The 9,551-nt window shown below is 42.4% G+C and overlaps 1 protein-coding gene across 4 annotated transcripts in view; it reads right to left on the bottom strand.

Annotated features, from left to right (window-relative positions):
• The window catches only part of Entpd5 (ectonucleoside triphosphate diphosphohydrolase 5 (inactive)), a 36,982-nt gene that overhangs the window by 23,144 nt on the left and 4,287 nt on the right, over window positions 1–9,551 (bottom strand). For 2 of the 4 annotated variants that reach the window (XM_028771946.1, XM_028771947.1), the window contains exon 3: window positions 764–836. The gene's annotated coding sequence lies outside the window, so the exon portion shown is untranslated. Of the gene's footprint in view, window positions 1–763; window positions 837–934; window positions 1,179–2,327; window positions 2,433–9,551 lie in introns of those variants that run through there. The other 2 variants (XM_028771948.1, XM_028771949.1) reach the window with 2 other exon arrangements.

Below are 9,551 nucleotides of genomic sequence, written 5' to 3'. Positions count from 1 at the left end.
GGTCCCTAGTCATCAGCCTGAGCACCACCGTCTGCGGCTGGCGGTCCCTAGTCATCAGCCTGAGCACCACCGTCTGCGGCTGGCGGTCCCTAGTCATCAGCTGTCCTGTGTAGAGGAGGTCATTTAGCAGCATCTGGTCTACACTGACTAGACACCCATAGAAAGCTTCACTCCACCTCTGCCCAGTATACCAACTGTGACAACCAGAAAAGGACTGGGCATTTCCAGCTATCTCCAGCTTTAGGTCGTATGTTTTCCTGACAGCTATCCTCCAATGGTTAAGTCTTGCTTAGTCGGCAACTATATATTTATTCCAAAGAGTCTTCTGATCCCACTTTCATTTCTGCATTTTTTGTGTTAAGTCACAACTGCTAGTTAATTCACAAGATGGGATCAAAGCTATTTCCTAGGCCCTCTATTTCAGCAGATAACGTTACTAGAATACTTGGTGTATTTGGAGTATATAGGTCCATGATTAGTCTCCTTTGTTTAATCAAAACACTCCTCTCCCCAGAAATGATACATTACATAAAGTAAAGCAAATGGAAGTTAATTGCACTTGCAGTTTTAAGAATATTTAAAAGAACTACAGTTATACTAACATACTATTGAGGATCTATTTGAACACCAAGGTTCAACTTCTATCCTTATGGCCAAGAATGAAAGCTATTATGTAGGGAAGGAAACAATGATTATTGTTAATCCTTCAGAATCCCAAACAAAGAAAGCCCCATCCCACGCAATCAGCCAGATCTGTACTCACTCCTTAAAGTCCTGCCTTTGGCCGAGTCTTCTCTTACAGCAAGTGAGCTGGTCACGTGGGTCAATTTAAAACGCTGAAAACAGAAATGCTGTTTTAGATTTTCTTGCTTATTTTTTGAGATAAGGTTTTTCTTATGTCATCTTAGCTGGGCTTGAACTCTAAGAGGTCAACCTGCTCCGAGTCCCGATGCTGTAATTAACAGCAGACACCTCCATGCCTGGCTGTTTCAGAGTTTAACACTTGGTCCCCCTTCTCTCTGAATGGCCCAGGTGCCAGCTTTCTCAATCTGTCGCTCAACTCCTTCAGGGGTTGTTCAGATTTTCTATATCACTGTTGGTTCCACAAACCAGTCCAGCGAACATCTCATTACGTAAACATTTGTTTTCTTCCAGAAGAGATTAAAAGGGGGTAACACATGCAGTATCTGCTTCAATGGAATGAGAAACTGCAGAGTCATATTTGTGTAAGTAGAAGGTCAAGTAAAAGGTTTACAAGAAAGCAAGCAGACACACAAGATGCCCTTTGCCCTCAGAACCTGCCTTTCTAACAGCATTTGCAATCTCCTGCTGCTTTAAGTCTGGTTATGTTGAAAATGGTGTTAGAAGGGCTTGTGATGTGACCTTATAGGAGGCACTGCACTTCCTGTGACCTGCTTGCACAGTTTGCTCAGTCACTTTTAACAGCCAGTACTCATGTGCCACTTTCTCAGTTAAATGCTCCCTGTCCTTTTCAAAAGATGTAACTCAGCTGGCCACATGCTCACCCTTCACTGTTCCCCACAGTGCGTTTTCCCTTCCAACACCGGTCTATTTCTATCTCCATGTTCCTCCTTTCTCCACTTCTATCCCCATGCGAGCTACCCATCCACAGGGATTTTTGAGTTTTGCCCCTGATATATTCATCGCTAGAAGACTGATAATACACAGTAGGCACTGGATAAATACTCTGAAGAGATAAAATCAGACCTCACAGCTCAGGCTCTAGGTCGATTTAACACAGTATAGGAGCTTGACTTTTTCCCAAGGGATTAATCACCCCACACTGGAGAACGTGACTCCACGAGCCAAGGACAGAGTCTCTTTCCAAATGTGTAGATTACACAAAGGTTTCATTTTTTCCAAATGTGTCAAGTTTTATATGCTACTCAAAATAATGTAGACAGTTGTTTCCTTTTACAGACTGGAGAGAATAAAATAATATATTTAGATAACATATTTAAATCCATTCTTTTCAAATTGTTCTCTTCAATAATCTCTTGCTCTTTCTCTTCTTCCCCAACATAGCCCTTCAGTTGATTTAAATATTTGGTACCAGGTCTTGCCTTCCCACCTGCTGTTCCAGTCTTTTGAAAGTTGGTTTGGGTTTGTTTGTATTCTGCTAAGGTCTCTAACTCAGATCCTCCGGCCTTGACCTCTTGAGTGTGTCACGTTTGTTTATAACCAAACACTAGTCCCCGTGCCTAGCCTTCTAGAGCCTGACGTTTTGCTTATTCCCCAGTCCTCCATGCCCTCTAGAACACGGGAGACTATAACGCAAGAGGCCCTGGGCTCCCTCAGGTACTCACCAGCTCCTGTCTGCCCGTTTGCTCTGAGTGCTTGCGTTCCCCGTGGATTGCCTTTGCTCTTTGCTCCCTGTCCAGCCCGTCTGAATCAAGCCTGGCTTCACAAATGAGTCACCCTGTGCTCCTTTGTAACTAAGTAGATTTTTGCTAACTCATTCTCCTCCTATCTTTCACTCTTAACTTCTCCACCTTTCTTCTGCATACATGATTGCTTCATTTACTTTTATAATTGTTAAATTCTACCCAACAGAATTATTGTTCATTGGGCAGATGTTTCTCTTTTTTCTCCCATGAGATAGGGTTTCTTTGTGTAATTCTGGCTGTCCTGGAGCTTTGTAGACCAAGCTGGTCTTGAATTTTGATATCCTCCTGTTTTTGCCTCCCCAGTTCTGAGATGAAAGGTGTGCAGCACCAAAGCCCCATCGGGCAGAAGTTACCTAAGAATTAAATTCTAGAGGGGCTTGGTAAGGCCTGTGATCTGAGCATACAGGAGCCTTCAATATAAGGACTGCAAGTCTGAAATCACCCAGGGATAACAGTCAGTTCAAAGCCAGCATGAGCAAGTAATGAGATCTTTTTTTTTTGGGGGGGGGGGGTTTGAGACAAGGTTTCTCTGTATAGCCTTGGCTGTCCTGGAACTCACTCTGTAGACCAGGCTGGCCTCAAACTCAGAAATTCGCCTGCCTCTGCCTCCCAAGTGCTGGGATTACAGGCGTGCGCCACCACTGCCCGGCAAGTAATGAGATCTTGTCTCAAAAAACTAAACAAACAAAAATAAGTAAATAAAAAGAAGTCCTTGAATTTTGTTTTTTTGAATATTTTGTTTTTTACTTCTGTGTAAGTGCCCACGTTGTTGTGTCTGCCATGTGTTTGTGGGTGCCCAAGAAGGCCAAAAGAAGGCACTGTACATGACGGAACTAAAGTTCCAGATAGCCATGAGCCACCATCTAGGTGCTGGGGTCCAAAACAGGCTCTCTACAGGAGCAAAACATGCTCTTAACCACTGAGCCATCTCTCCAGTCCTTGGGGTTGTTTTTAATATTGCATAAATGGTAGAAACCTAAAGACACCTTCCATTCCCAGGTTGGACTCTAGAAAGCTGGGCATTGGTTTTCCGACTAAGTGTCTAATATGTCAGGCATCAGGCTAGAGCATAGATCTATAAAGGTTATCAGTTTTAGTGGGGAGACTTACTGGGAAAATGGGTACACTAATGGCTACCATGTGTTGGGATAAGTTCTCTGGCAGAGATGTGTGCAAGGAGCCAGGAGGGGTGAGAGCTGGTGAGTGTTAGAAGGGGAAGGATGGGATAGGAGATCAGGGAAGCTTTTCAAGGGACTAAGGGCCAAGGTAAATCCTGACGAGGTGACTCATGGGAAATGTATGCCTAGAAAGTATGGGTGTTTCAGAATAAAGAGGGCAAATGTGAGGAAGTCCTTCTGGATACACTACCTCAGACTGTTAAAGGAACAGGCATGCTTTTCCTGTATGGCTCCATGGTGACACCCTAAAGTAATTATTAAAGTCCCTTTATTCTCCCTCTAAGCAAATAGCAGTGTTGATTAAGTTGGATAAAAGGACAATATTTGCCAATAATTGAAAACAACAGAATAGGTAGGATACTAGGGAAGTCCACCTAGAGTTCTGAAAACAGTAACAAGGAAGCCAGCCTACTGCCAACTTATCCGAGGCCACAGCAAAGCTGTCTTTAACAAGGTTAAACATTAAGCAAGGGCAAGTTTAAAATGCAACTCGGATAACAGTTTTGAATAATAAACTTGACAAGGCCACACTAGGCAAAAGGGAGATGGACCTAACAAGGTAAACGTGGGTGAGTTCACAGTCAACAAAGCCTCATCCAGGCTGGGACATAACCAATGCCAAGGTCAGAGCCTTGGAGCACATGCTATCCGAAGCTTGTGGGCATGGATAACACGCACAGACACCCTAGACACGAGTGAACGCATCTCGGATGGACTGAGGGAGAATGCAGTGGAGACAGGGTGAACTCCCAAGGTCTCACTAAGGTTCCATCTCTGTGAGCTCCTGGTCAGCCTGGTCTACCTAGGAAGTTCCAGAGTTCCACAAACAAGAACAAAAAGCCAATAAAAAAGAAGAAAATTAGTAAAAATGTAATGTTGGTTTTTAAAATCCCTTAAAGTTTCCTACTTTATGTCAATAGTCTCATCATCTTACTTAAGGAAAAGAATCCAATTTTATTTTATTTTATTTTATTTTTAAACTTTTTTTAAGATTATTTATTTATTTATTATGAGTACACTGTAGCTGTCTCCAGACACCCATATGAGGGCATCAGATCTCATTGCAGATGGTTGTGAGCCACCATGTGGTTGCTGGAATTTGAACTCATGACCTCTAGAGGAGCAGTCAGTGCTCTTAACCGCTGAGCCATCTCACCAGCCCCAAGAATCCAATTTTAAAAACTACATAGCACACAATATTCTGCTCATTTCTACTAGCAAAATCAGGTTAAAAATTTCAAATAAAAGTCAGGCACATTTCTGAAAGAGTAAAATATAAGTCATTATTTCTATTAGTAAATAATTGAACAATCTACTGACACTAAATACGCAGGAGAAAAATATAAACAGAAAAGGAACTTACTTTACAGTACACGCATAAAAATGTTTCTCACCAATCAGTAGTAGAATAATAGTGTATTGAAGAGGTATTTGGTAAAAAGCGTTAAGACTGACAACCAACACAGCTTTGAAAATCACAAAAACACTGAACCACATGTCATTTGAAGTATCAATACGAAGGCTTAATGAAAAATCAATTTTTATCAAAGCACCAGCAAGGAGTTATTTTTAAACCTGTGTAAATGGAAACAGAGCAAAAAACAGTCAGACTTCACCAGTGTGGAGATTCATCTCACACTGGGGGTCAGGGAAGGCCTTCTGTCTTCAAGGGCTCAGCCCAAACCTCACCACACTAGTCGGACCCCACCACCATCAGAAGAGTAGTGAACCGTAGGTTCTTTATGATCCCTCCTTCTTCATAAATCCCTCCAACCCTCAATCAAATCCTCTAACTCCCAGGAAAGGCTGAGAATTGATGTGCTGGCAGTCACGACAAACGTAAAGCTCTTTCTTATGCTCGGATTCCTTCCTTCTGTATTTGATTCCCGTCAGAACAGCATCAGACACAGACCACCAGTGCCCATAAGGCTCATTCTGTACAATGAGACTCTGTGGGTTTTATATCAAAGTGAATCTGGCAGTGCAAGCCTTCATTCTCCATTGTTTAAGCCTGACTGCGTAAGCTACAGTGATTACCTTCCAGAGACAGCTGCTGTTATTGCCCCCCTCCCTCACAATCACAAGGTCTTGTCTTAGGTACACATGAAGAATCAGTCTTTTAGATAAGATACATCATTAACTGGAGAGGGATTTAGACTACCCCAATAAACAAACAGTGAAAATATGAGGTGATAAGCTATCTCTACCTCAGAAACTCATATTTACTGTGGGAAGCATTTACAGCAGTCCCCTTTATCCACGGTTTTGCCTAACAAAATTTCAATTATTCCCAGATAATTGCCGTTGGAAAACACTTAACTGGAAATTTCTACAGATGAACAATTCATAAGTTTCAAATATCTTCTTATCAAAGTATAGTTCTCTTTACCCTATTTTATCATTTATTATTGTGAATCTCTCACTGTCCCTCACATATAAATTAAACTTTCTCACAAGTAAGAGCATAGAGGAAGACATCATATACAGGGCTCAGTACCTTTTTTTGGAGACAGACTCCACTATGTAACCCTACACAGCCCTAAACAGATCCGTGTCCAAGTCTGACATATACTAAAATTTGGCTGTGGTGACATATGCCCCTCAGTGCACATGTCCATGTGTATGTGCACACCTAAGTGTGCAATGCAGGTGGAAGTCAGAGGGGAAGCCTTTTCACTCTATAGAGACAGGGTCTTTTGCTGACTGCAAAGCTCACTGTTTGAGCTAGAATGACTGGCAGCAAGGCCCTGTGATCTGCCTGTCTCTACTCCACAGCGCCTGAGGTCAGAAGCATGGACTTCCATGCCTGGCTTCTTGTGTGGATGCTGGGAATCCAAACTCAGATTCTCATGCTTAAACAACAAGTACCAAGTCGGAACCTTATGTACCAGAGTCATATCTCTCCAGCACCTCAATGGAGGCTTTCTTACACTTTGTTAACTATAAACTTCTGGTATCCCTTAGAATCCTAGGATGTAGTGGGATTTCTCATATGTTTTCCTTTAAACACACACACACTGGGGGAGGGAGAGCGGGAGAAGGAGAGGGAGAGGGAGGAGGAGAGGGAGAGGGAGATGGACAGGGAGAGGGAAAGGGAGAGAGAGAAGCTGGAGATACAACTCAGCAATTAAAAACCACTGCAGTTCTTCCACGGGACCCAAGTTTGAGTTGGCTTCCTAGAGGCTCACAATTGCCTGTAACTCCAATTCCAAAGAATCTGACATCCCTAGCCTCCTCAGGCACCTGTACTCATGTGCACACACTCACAGAGAGACAGATACACACACACACACACACACACACACACACAAAATCAAAAATTAAATTGCATATACAGCAATGGCAACCAGAGCTCCTGTGATCTGGCTTTTCGCTAGCACCCTCCAGCTCTCTCCACACCTTTACAAAGAGAGTGAGCAGATCCTTTGACTAATCTCCCATTTCTCAGGGGCTCCACAACTTTCCTCATAAGGAACTCAAACTGTTCAAGTTTTTAACTTTATTCTCTCTTGCTGTCTATATTCAACAGTCTTACCAAGTCTTCATTTACGACATTCTTCCCCTCTTCCTCCTTCCTCCTAGTTCTGAGGATAACTAAATTCTGGTCCTTACTACTTCAGACTTGAGCTGCTATGGTTCCTAAACTAGTCTGTCAGCCACCACGGATGCTGTTCTGAAACCCAGGCCGACCATCTTCCAAAGACACTCCTCCCAGCACTCTTCTGCTCCCACCACTTGCACAGCAGGGGCTCACGCGTCTCTAACACTAACACTGACACTGACACTAACACTGAGCAACCTCACACACACTTAATGAGCTGCTCATTGAAGAAGTACATAAAAATGGTCATCACTTCCTTCCTGTCTACAACAGAAGTCGGGGACTCACATACCTACAGAGACCATAAAGGAAATGTAACGAGTGAAAGTCTATGTAAGACAAAAGGACATGCCGGGATGGTGGTGGCGCACGCCTTTAATCCCAGCACTTGGGAGGCAGAGGCAGGCGGATTTCTGAGTTCGAGGCCAGCCTGGTCTACAGAGTGAGTTCCAGGACAGGCAGGGCTACACAGAGAAACCCTGTCTCAAACAAAACAAAACAAATAAACAAAAAAAAGACAATACAATTGTGGCAAGTTGGGGAGCACACATATTCACTAAAGGGCTAGGTTTGGGGGTTTGCTTGTTTTTGTTTTGCTATTCCCACTGTTTGGTGCAGTACTGGAACACAGGTCCATGTTTCTAGCCCGTGTGATTCTGAAGATAAGTCTTCCATGAGCTGGTTCACTTTAGAGCACGGCTGCCAAGTCTGGCCACCAGAGTTCAATCCCCACATACGATAGAATGAGAACAGACTCCTCAAGCAATCCTTTAATTCCACAGCCACATCACAGCACACAGACTCCCACACTCACCCCTACTTATAAATACATGCAATCCTTTAAAGGATAAGCTGAAAGCACAGATTCATAAAACTTGCTGTTTTTTTTTTTTTGCTGGGCGGTGGTGGTGCACACCTGTAATCCCAGCACTTGGGAGGCAGAGGCAGGTGGATTTCTGAGTTCGAGGCCGGCCTGGTCTACAGAGTGACTTCCAGGACAGCCAAGGCTATACAGAGAAACCCTGTCTCGAAAAACAAAAAAAAACAAAAAAAAAAATCTAAAAATATCGCGATTCCCCTCACAAACCAACTCAATAATATAAGTTTAAGCAAACATACCTATGGACCAACATTAGCCCTCAAGTCATAAGCTGTTAAATCTAATATGCAGGATAATAGATAAACTTCTGACATTCTAAGTTCTTTTTATTTCCTTTTTTGTTAACTTTAATTTTTTTATTTAATTATTTGAGAAAGGATCCCTTTACATAGACCAGGCTGAGCTGGAACTCATATTTATCCCCCCTCTACCTCCTAAGCACGTGGATCATAGGTATGTGTCACTGTGGGCATCTTAAGACCCCGTCTCAAACACACACCCCTTAGTTATGACTTTAAAATTAGCCTTATTTATTTATTTATTTATTTATTTATTATTTATGGAGTGTGTGTGTGTGTGTGTGTGTGTGTGTGTGTGTGTACACCTTTATGGTAGGGACTCTTTTATTCCCAAGTACTCCTTAGTCTATGAGGGAGCTTGGAATGTACTTTGTATTCAGTAAGCACTTGAGGGTTTTTGCTGTTTTTGAGGCAACGCTCATGGATCCTTCCTGCTCAGCCCCACAGTGTGAGTGTTATGAGTATGAGTAGTATGGCAGGCAATAGTTCTTAAACAGATGAGTATCTGAAGGACATGTGACATAAAAGTACAAAAAAAAATTTGAGTCTCTCTCCTCCCTCAGCCCCCTCTCTCTGTATGTCTCTCTGTCTCTTCTCTCTCTATCCCTCTCTTTTTTGAATACATGGTCTCACTATGTGGCTCTGGCTAGCCTGAACTCTCTATGTAGACCAGGCTGGACTTGAACTCACAAAGATTCATCTTCCTCTTCCTCTCTAAAGCTGAGATTAAAGATATACACTATCACACCTACCCAGGGTCACTTTTTTTAAAGAAATGGCTTTTAGTTTATGCTAATGGCTATGTTGGAAGAAATAATTTCTAAAAATATGGTATTTTGTGAAGAACTAACAGTTAATTAGTAATAATTATCTATGAGAATAAAATATTTTTGAGAAAAGTTCTTATGTAGCTTAGGCTAACATTTATCCCTGTAGCTAAGGATAGCCCCAAACTTCTGATTTTCCTACTTCTACTTTCTAGTCAGAGAATTACAGGCAGGCATCAATCAACTACATCTGGTACATGCGGTGCTGAGATCAAGCCCAGGGATCAAAGCAGGATAGGCAAGTAATCTACCTACTAAGCTATATCTCCAGCCCTAATACATTTTATATACAAATAAAACAGTGAATTTCAATGGATCTAATCAGTAAGATTAAATCTTGACCTCTAGAATTCTGAAT

The sequence above is a fragment of the Grammomys surdaster genome, unplaced genomic scaffold, assembly GCF_004785775.1.
Source record: "Grammomys surdaster isolate TR1022 unplaced genomic scaffold, NIH_TR_1.0 210, whole genome shotgun sequence".
In the NCBI taxonomy this organism is placed as follows: domain Eukaryota; kingdom Metazoa; phylum Chordata; class Mammalia; order Rodentia; family Muridae; genus Grammomys; species Grammomys surdaster.
Note: the sequence above shows the minus strand (reverse complement) of the source record. Positions and strands in the feature narration are given on the sequence as shown.